At 23.9% G+C, this 10,862-nt stretch overlaps 1 protein-coding gene across 1 annotated transcript in view; it reads right to left on the minus strand.

The window, feature by feature from the left end:
- The window catches only part of LOC117172704 (E3 ubiquitin-protein ligase AMFR-like), a 132,138-nt gene extending 121,505 nt beyond the window's left edge, over nucleotides 1–10,633 (minus strand). Inside the window, exon 1 of the mRNA XM_033360865.1 lies at nucleotides 9,956–10,633. The gene's annotated coding sequence lies outside the window, so the exon portion shown is untranslated. The remainder of the gene's footprint in view (nucleotides 1–9,955) is intronic.
- Nucleotides 10,634–10,862: the final 229 nt, after the last annotated feature.

Consider the following 10,862-nt stretch of genomic DNA (forward strand, 5'->3'; position numbering starts at 1 on the left):
AAATAGGGGAATACATTCTTTTAATTGTCTACTTGCATTCACAGCCAAATAGTTCAAATCTCATTCAAAATCGATAAAGTTTTAATGAAACAGTTGAATTTTCAACACAAAAAGGTCTTAAAACAGCTAAGGGAAATATTAAGATTTAAAAAAAAATAGGGGAATACACTCTTTTAATTCTTACTTGCATTCAGAACCAAATAGTTTAATTATCATTCAAAAGAGATGAAGTTTTAATGAACCAGTTGAATTTTCAACACAAAAAGGTCTCAAAACAGGTAGGGGAAATATTGTGATTTTAAAAAAAAATAGGGGGATATATTCTTTTCATTTTTACTTGCATTCACAAACAAATAATTAAAATTTCAATCAGAAGAGATGAAGTTTCAATAAAATAGTGAAATTTTTATACAAGTAGTAGTTGAACTTTCAAAACAAAAGGTCTCAGTACAGCTAGGGGAAATATTGTGATTTAGAAAAAAATAGGGGCATATAGTCTTTAAATTTTTACTTGCATTCACAATCAAAATGTTTGAATTTTAATCAAGAGATGAAGAGTCAATAAAAAAGTGAAACTTTTAAACAAATAGTGGTTTAATTTTTAACACGAACAGCTAGGGGAAATATTAAGATTTAAAAAATAGGGGGATATGCTCTTTGAATTTTTACTTGCATTCACAATCAACAATTTGAAATTTTAATCAAAAGAGATCAAGTTTCAATAAGATAGTGGAATTTTTATCTAAATAGTAGTGGAATTTTTAAACACAAAAAGGTCTTGAAACAGCTAAGGGAAATATTGTGATTTTTCAAAAAATAGGGGAATACATTCTTTTAATTTTTAACAAAAAACTTATATTCACAGCAAATAGTTGAAATTTCAATTAAAAGAGATGATGTTTCAATAAGATTGTGAAATTTTTAACACAAAAATGTCTCAAAACACCTAGAGGAAATACTGTGATTTTTCAAAAAAATAGGGGAATGTATTGTTTTAATTTTTACTTGCATTCACAACCAAATAGTTCAAATTTCGATCAAAAGAGATTAGGTTTCAATAAAATAGTGGAATTTTTATGCAAATATTTGCATTTTTAAAAACAACAAAAAAGATGAATTTTAGCTCTCAAAACAGCTAGGGGATATATTCTTTTAAATAAAATGAATGTAGATATTGTTCTGAATTTTATATGGATTGCTTTAAATTTTTAAGATACAAAGTCAAAGTATTTTACATTTTCAACAAAGTAGTTGAATTTTCAACAAAAAGGGACAAATTGTAAACCCAAATATGAATTTATAACAAAAGAGTTAAGTATTCAAGCTAAAAAGTGAAATAATTTAGAAAACAGATGTCTTTTAAACCTGAAACATTAATTTTCAAACAAATAGTTGAATTAAAAAAATAATAATTTTCAACCAAAAAGATGTATTTACAACCAAATCTATGCAAATTTTCAAGTAAAAGAGGAACAATTTTTGAAATTAAATAATTAAAGTATCCAAAAGTGGAATATTCAACCAAGTGTTTCAATTAAAAAAAAAAGTTTTTAACTAAATACATGCATTCAAAACAATTTATTTTCAGACCAAAAAAAAAATTGTTAACCAAACGGTTGCATCAAACGATTTTTCAACCTGAAAAAATTGAATGTTTTACAAAAAAGTTCACTTTCAACCAAAAACGATGACTTTTTACCATAAAAATAAATTTATAAAAACAGATAAATTTTCGAACAAAAAATTTAGCTCTTTAACGAAATAGTTGAACTTTCAACAAGATAATTAAACTTTCAACAAAATAAATGAATTTTAATCAGTTAAATTTAACGAAAACAAAAGAATTTTTAACAAAATGGTTGACTCTTCAACCAATTGAATTTTTAACAAGGCAGATTAGATTTCCACATAAAAAGAAGAATTTTTGAAAATATAAGGTAATTTTTCGAGATAAAAAGTCGAATTTCTGAGAAAAAATGGTCTTTTAAATTGGAAGAGAAGATTTTTTAACTAAAAAGGATCGATGTGAACCAAAAATGGAACATTTAAAAAAAAATAGTTTAATTTTTAACTAAACAAATACCAAGTTACAGAGCGAAATTAAATAGGTAAATTTTCAGTTCAAAAAAGAAAATAAAAAAAAAGGATTTTCAAACTGTTTCATTAAACAAAGTTGAATCCCTATTAAAAAAAAAAGTATTTAAAAAAAATGGAATAGTTAAATTTTCAATTGAAGAAATTAATTTGAATCCTACAACAAAAAGGTGATTTTAAACAAAGAAGATTAATTTTGTAGGCAAAAGATTGGCTTTTTAACCAAATGCATCAATTTTTATTAAAAGCTGAATTTTTGTAACTAATAATACGAATTTTCAACCAAGCCATTGAATTTTTGACGCTCAATAATTTACATGTAAAAAATAGAAATTTAAAACATTTTTCAATTGAACATTTTTTAATTAAATGCCATCAAATGACAAATACAAAAAAGGCACTCTTCCAATTGAAATACAAACATTGAAAAACAAAACTTCTTTCAAAATCAATGAAAAAAATAAAAATAAATGCAATTGTTACAAAAATATTGTAAACCCAAATTTCCTCCTTTCCAATCAGAAATGAAATGAAATTTCATCCTTTCTAAGTCGATAAAAATTCTGAAAACATGAAATGCCCCTCTGCTAATTAGAAAAAAATAGAAACTAAAATTTCCTGAATTAAAACTCAATAAAAATGTTAAAAACACAAAAATTTCCCGCTTGAAATAAAAAAGTGTGAAAAAGGTCCTCCAATTCGGAAAAAAATTAAATACCAAAACTTCTCTCCTTCCTTTAAAAAAATTAGAATTGTGAAATGCAAACGTTTTTTATTTAGAAACCCTTTTAAATTGAATGATTTTAATTTTAAGTTGTTTCAAATTAATAATAGTTCAATTCAATAGTTCAATTAAACAAAAATTAAAACTTTCAATTACAAATTAAAGATTTTTTAAACGGAACAATTAAAATTGTAACGTTAACAAATTTAACTAAGCACTCTGCAAATTTAACGATTTGGGTTTGAATTAAACTTTTGGTATTCGTTTTATAATTTCTTATTTTGAATAAAAAATTGTAAATTTTTACAAATTTTTTTTTCAATTCAGAATTTTTTAATTAAACGGATTAAAAATTGAATATTTTAGACTGAAACACTGTTTGAATCAGATTTGATAACAAATTAAGTTGTTTAATTATGAATCTATTCATTTTCCATTGTTTAGAAATTAAAAATAGTTCATAAGGTTTCAATTCCATATTTAAATTTGTTCAACTACTAAGACTCACGATTTGAAACAATTTAATTTTTAACATTCAAATTTCCTAATTGTTTAATTTTTTACAGATCCAGAATCGTCTTGTATAAACAATTATTGTTCAATTTTTTACATTTATACTACAATTCAGTTTTAAAATTTATTAATTAATTTATATTTTTTAAATTATTGAAATTCATGTTTATTATTTTACTTATTTATTAGTTATTGCCAGTTATTAATTTATATTTAAATCGGTGATATTTCAAGTGAATAGATAGATTTGTTAAATATGTGAAAAACGCTTTCAGAAAAAAATCATTGTCATTTCCTGGTTTTTCCGGCCCATTGACCACCCTAGAAACTAGAATATCTTCTCTCTTTTATTTTTTTCGATGAATAAATTTCGTTTGATAATCTAAAGCGCAATTTGATTCACGGTTAATTGAGTCACCTTTCGACAAATTTGTCTTGCCAATTTGGTAACTGTGCCAATTAAAAATATTGCATCAAAGTCAAAGTCCAATCAGGAAGTGCGATAAATGAAAAATAAATTTATCGAGGTTTGCATAAAATATTTATGTCCTATATAGTTAAGGTTTGCAACGTGTACAGATTTTAATATTCTTCGTAAAATGTTTGTGATGCAATATTTATTTACATTCCTGACCATATTTAAATTTAATTCTGGATTAATTCTTCAAAACTAAAAAAAAAAAAAAATTGAACAAAATTAATATTTAATAAATACTAAAAATTAATTAGAATAGATTCAAACTTGAAAAAAATTCCCTGAAAATTCCAGTGTTTTTCCAGACATCTCTAGACTTTTCCAAATATATATTTTTTTTAATATAGAGAATTAAATAAAATCAGAAAATAAAAATAGGTATCAGGGAGGTCCTAAAAATTCTTTATTTATTTTTTCTTAAATAAAACCCCTACTCCTGATTTTTGGCAGAATTAAGGAAAAAATATTTAGGAGTCACTTAAGTCGTATTTTGTAAATAAAATGTTTATTTTATATAAATATTCGCTGCTAATGGATTTTCTTTACTTTTTTGGCAAACTTTTCAAAATGTTTTAGTATTTTATTTTTAAAAACAACCAGAAAGATAAATTCGAGTTTGATGGAGATACATTTTAATAAGAAACATTGTTACTTAATTGACTATTACATTTTTTTAAACAAATTTAAGCATAGCTGAAAAAATTCCGGACTTTAAAAAAAATCCTGACTTTTCCTTGATATTTCCCGATTTTTGAGGTGAGTAGATAGCAGACAGCGTGAGAATTCAATATTTAAAATAATTAAATTTCAAGTTATTCAGTAATAATTTGAAATTTCGAAAAACTGTAAACAAAATATAGATTTTTGAAAATCTTGAAAACAAAAAGAAAAAATTGAAAAAGATTTCAAATGATTTCCTAAAATTTCAACAAAAAAATATAGAAGATTTTAAGTTATTTGTTTAATTTTCGGAAAAATTCTAATAAATTAAAAATATAACCAAATTTCAAAATTCTATAATGTTCGCAATATTTTCGGGAATTTAAAAATTCATTAATATCATAAATTGTCAGGAAAATTTCCAATTCGGAAATTTTCTATTACTAACATTTAGTTTTCGCGATTCTTCAGTCATCCTTTAAAAACACAGAAAGAAATTTCGAAGATTTTTATTGCAATTTTTGTAATTTTGAACGATTTTTCGATATTTTAGGAAAAATTGCCTAATATTTTAAAAGGTATTAAGGAATTTTAAGAGTTTCAAAAAGATTTAAAATATTTTAAAACTACAAACTTTTTCTTAAATATTTTTTTCGAAATTTAACCCTAAACTTATCATTTTGAAAAGTTACAAGAGAATTAAAAAAATTCTGGGAAAATTTAAAATTATTTTTTATGTTATAAAATATTAATTTTTACAGAAAAGTTAAAAATATCTCAGAAGGTTTCAAAAGATTTGGAAAAAAGCCTGGAAGATTTAAAAACTTTAGAAGATTTTTGAAAATTTAAAAATATTTCTGAAACCGGCAAAAAAATCTGGAAGATTATAGGGTAATTCTTAAAATTTTTGAAATTATTGAAATTATAATAATGATAAAATTATATGTATACCCTTAAAACAAACTGATAATACATATTTCATTGTTCGCTCTAATTTAAGTGTTCAAAATATTTTAACAAATAAACAAGTTATTCGAAATTTTATTTTTATTCCAAATTATTTCCCCCCTTAAATCGAAAAATTACACGCGCGATTGATGATACTAGTATAATAAAAATAAATATTTCGAGAGCAAAATACAAAAATTTAACTGGAAACCAGTTTGCTCGAACTGCCAAATGTCAAAAACTGAAATATTAAACTTTAAAAATAAATATTACCATCAAAATCTTGTGAATACAACAAACAATATACAATATTAAATAATGTAAGAAAAAATATAGTTGTTTGAAGATTTCGAAAAACAAGTTTTTTTTTTAATTTTGAAAGGTTTCAAGAGAATAAATAAAGATTCCTGGAAAAATTTGGAAAAAAAATTAATTTTTTTTTAAATCTCAAAACATTTTGAAACAAAAATTGGATGCTCTTTAAAAATTTGGAAAGGTTACAAGAGAATAAAAAAAGTTTGAGACAAATTTTAATGATTTTTTATTTTGAAAAATTAATTAAAAATTTTTTTAATACTTCATAACGTGGGTGTGGCAAAAAAATATGAAAGATTTTAAGGCAATTGAAAAAAAAATTAGCCATTTTTTAAAAGTTTAGAAAAAGTGTGAGTCAGTAGAAAAATGTAGAAGCTTTTTAAGAATTTTAAGAAGTTACAATAACATAAGTTCATGTGAAAATTTTTTATGATTTTTTATTAGAAAAAAATATTTTTCAATGTTAAATTAAAAAATATTTCAGAAGTTTTCAAAGGATTCTTAAAAATTTCGAAAAAAATCTGAAGCATTTGAAAAAATTATTAAAAAAGAGTGAATTTGACATTTGGAGATTTTGAAAAAAAGCATTTTAAGAATTTTGAAATGTTCAAAGACAATAAATAAAGATTCCTGGGAAAATTGAAAATAATTTTAAAAAATATATATTTTCAAATTTCAAAACATTCCAAAATATTCCAAAAAATATCAAAAAAGAAGCTGGAATATTTTAAGGAAAATTTATTATGGAGAACAATTTTAGGAAAAATTCGAGTTATTTAAAAAAATAATGCGTAGAAGATTTAGAAGTTGATTTTTTTTTAATAATTAAAAAGTTAAAAATATTTCATAATATTTGTAAAAATTGGAAAAAAAATCTGGAATCATGGAATTATTTAGAAGATATCTAGGCGGTTTAGAAGTTATGAAAAGATTTGAAAATAATTAAAAATTGGAAAAAATGTTAATAAATTTTAAACAAAATGTACATTCTTGAACATTACAAAATAATCTAGAAGCCTTTTAAGAAGTTTGAGAGCTTAAAAGAGGATAAATAAAAATTCCTGGGACAATTTGAAATGATTTCTTTTTTAAAAGAATTAATTTTTAAAGAAAATTTTAAAATATCTCAGAAGGTTTCAAAAGATTTATAAAAATTTTTAAAACTACAATCTGGAAGATCAAAAAAAAAATTATAAATAAAAAGTGCGGGAGAGTTTCGGGCAATTTTTAGGAGAAAGTCGAATTATTTCAGAAGATATTTAGAAGATTAAAAATTGTAATATTTTAAGATTTCAAATTTTTTCAAAGAAAATGTACATTTTTGAAGATATCAAGACAATAAATAGTTAATTTTTTTTCTTAAACAATTAAAAATTTGAAAAGATTACAAAACAATCAAAACAAATTGTAGATTCTTGAAAATTACGAAAAAAGAATTGAAAACTTTTTTAAATTTTGGGAAGATTAGAAATGATTTTTTATTTTGACAATTTAATTTTTAAAGAATGTTTTTAAATATTTCGTAATATTTGTATAAATTTCAAACAAAATCTGGAAGATTTTTAGGTAATTTGTTCAATTTTTAATAATTTTTTACAAGTTTAAGAAAAATTGGAGTCAGTTTTAGGAAACCCGAAAACTTCAAATTATTTTAAAAGATATCTAGAAGGTTTGGAAGTTTTAAAAAGATATGAACATAATTAAAAATTTCAAAATAATTCAATAAATTTTAAACGAAATGTACATGCTTGAACATTTGAATACAAATTTAGAAGCTTTTTGAAAAGTTTGAAAGGTTAAAAGAGAATAAATAAAAAATCTTGAGAAAATTTCAAATGATTTTTTTATAAACAATTAATTTTTGAAGAGAATTAAAAGATATTTCGGAAGTTTCAAAAGATTTCTAGAAATTCTGAAAACAAAATTCTGGAATATTTAAAAAAACTGTCAAAAAAGAGTGTGGAAGACTTTAGGGGAATTTTTTTTAATTTTAGGAGAAATTTGAATTATTTTACAAGATACTTGGAAGATTTAAAAGTTTACAAAAATGTAACATTTAAAGATTTCATTTTTTCTTAAAGAAAATGTAAATTTTTTAAGATTCTAAAAAAAAAAAACATTTTTAAAGTCTGAAATGTTTCAAGACAATAAGCAAAGATTTCTGGGAAAATTGAAAATAATTTTTCTTATATAAAAATTAATTTTTGCAAAATATTTAGAAAAATCTCAAAACATTTAAAAAGCTATTAAAAAAATATCAAAAAAAAGCCGCAAGATTTTAAGGGACTTTCATTTTCAAATATTAATTGTTTTTCAATATTTTAAAAAATCTCCAAACATTTCCTAAAAATATTAGAAACACTTTAAACATTTTTTAAATTGACAAGAGAATAAAAAAAATCTTGAAAAAATTTCAAATGATTTTTTATGTTGAAAAATTAATTTTTGAAGAAAATTAAAAAATATTTCATGATATTGGTAAAAATGAAAAAAAAATAAAGATCTTAAGGCAATTAAAAAATTATGAATAATTTTTTTAAGTTTAGGAAAAATGAAAGTTTGAATTATTTTAAAAGATATCTAGGAGATTTGAGAATTTTTAAAAGATTTTCACATAATTAAGAATTTGAAAAGATTTCAATAAATTTTAAAAAACATGTACATTCTTGAAGATGTCGAAAAATATGAGAAGCCTTTTAAGAATTTTGAAAGGTTATAAGTTAATAAAAATTCTACAAAATGATTTTTTGCTTCTAAAAAATTAATTAAAAATTCTTTTTTTTTTAAATTTTAAATTTCAAAAGATTTTTACGAATATCGGAATAAAAATCTGGAAGCTTTTTTAAATTGTCAAAAAAGAGTGCGGAAGACCTTATGGCAATCTTGTTTTAACTTTAGGAGAAAGAAAAAAGACATTTTAAGAATTTTAAATTGTTTTAAGGCAATAAATAAAGATTCCTGTGAAAATTGGAAATAATTTTTTATTTGAAAAAATTAATTAAAAAACTATATTTTGAAAAATTTCAAAAAATTCCAAAAGATTTTTAAAAAAATTATCAAAAAAGAAGCCGGAAAATTTTAAGGAAATTTTATTACGGAGAATTCTTAAATAATTTTGGGAAATATTTGAATTATTTAAAAAAATAATATGTAGAAGATTTTTAAATATGTATTTAAAATTAAATACACATTATTGAAGATTTCGAAAAAATGAGAAGCCTTCTAAGAATATTGAATGGTTATAAGTTAATAGAAAAAATCCTCCGAAGTGATTTTTTTTGTATAAAAAATTTATTAAATTTTTTTAACATTTCATTTTTCAAAAGATTTTTACAAATTTCGGGGGAAAAATCTGGACGATTTTTAAAAATTTTCCTCTAAGAGTGCCGAAGACTTTATGGCAATTTTTTTAATTTTATAAGAAATTCCAAATATTTAGAAAATTTAAAAGTTTTGAAAAAGTTTAGCATTTCAAAATTTCGAAAAAAAGCATTTTAAGAATTTGTAATTGTTTAAAGACAATAAAGATTTCTGGGAAAATTGGAAATCATTTTTCACTTTGAAAAATGCATTAAAAATATCAGAAACAGAAAATTAAAAAAAAAACTGTTATTTTAAATCTTGAAATGTTTTTTCAAAAAATTAAAAAATGTTTCAAAACATTTCTAAAAATGGAAATCTTTTTGACAGATTTGTCAAAAAATATAAAAAACAGAAAATTAAAAAAAACTGTTATTTTAAATCTTGAAATGTTTTTTCAAAAAATTAAAAAGTGTTTCAAAACATTTCTAAAAATTGAAATCTTTTTGACCGATTTGTCAAAATTTTATGAAAACTACGAGTCAGTTTTAGGAAGATATTAAAAAAATTTAGAAGTTTCGAAGGGATTAAAAATGTTTTAAACTGGGCAAGATTTACGAAAATTGATCAAATACTTTTTAATTTCTTTAAAATTTCGAAAAGATTCTTTTTCGACACGTCAAAAATCTTACGAAATTTGTTTGAATTTTCAATTAAAAATTACTTTTCCCTTACTAGTTAGTTAAAATAAAGTATTTGGAAAACAAAACAGAAAAGAACTCGAAACCGGTTCGTTTCGAGCTGTCAACAGTCAAAAATCGAAAGGCATCAAACGTCAAAGTTTAAAAACCTAACCTAACAAAATAGCTCGAAAGAAAAAAAATTATATTAACAAAAAAAACAAGGAAAAGATTCTTATCTCTCACCTCTCTTCCTTCTTATGACGAAACTAAAATTATCCAACACGTTTTCCTCAGCGTGGCACTCAAAACCCGGAAACACTAGACTTTGGTGAAAGTCTTAAACTCGAAAATCACTTGAACACTCATACGACTTTTTGCAATTTCAGCACTCACGACAGAAATCGTTCTCGAAAATGAATAAAAAGTATAAAAAAAAAGATCCGACGGGTGGAAAAAGCTGGGAGGTAGGAAAGAAGAGACTCGCGAGGACTAGAAGAGTGAAGGTTGTGAGGGGAATTCGGAATATTGACGTAAGGGAGGTTTGGCGTGGAGGAGAGTTAGAGTAAGAGGGAGAGTAAGAGAAAGAGGAAGAGAATTTGAGGAAAGAGTGCGTGTCAGAATTGCCAAAAATAAGAGCGAGACGCGCCCGGTTTATTTTCGATCAAGTGTTTACCGCGAACTTATCGCCTCTTGGAAGGACCGCCGAGGCTCATTCCATGTGGCACTGATTAGCACTGCAGGTGGTGGGAACTTGTTTTGACATTCTAGAAAGAATCGAAAAGAAAAGAAAGCACTGAAGCACTGATAAAATGAGGTAATCCTCACTTTTGGTGGGAGATTTCAACATTCACGAGGAGCGAGATTAATCGGAAGTTGACGCTCGTACTGTCAATTCAATTTGCCAGAAACGATTGGTACCGCGAACGTAACATCACATCGTGTGCGCCGATCGCGGCGATGTTTTCGGCCAGCGGAATGAATTTTAGCGCGGTCGGTAAGGAAGGGATTGTAGCCAGATGTGCGTCTTAAGTGGCGTGTGGCCGCGAGAGATCGCCACTTTCGCGAATTTGTAATTTGGTGTCTTTGCAGTAGGTAGAGTTGAGACTAGAGTTGGGTCGCGATAGAGTTCTGAGCCGGTTATATTACTTTG

The sequence above is a fragment of the Belonocnema kinseyi genome, chromosome 5, assembly GCF_010883055.1.
Source record: "Belonocnema kinseyi isolate 2016_QV_RU_SX_M_011 chromosome 5, B_treatae_v1, whole genome shotgun sequence".
Lineage (NCBI taxonomy): Eukaryota > Metazoa > Arthropoda > Insecta > Hymenoptera > Cynipidae > Belonocnema > Belonocnema kinseyi.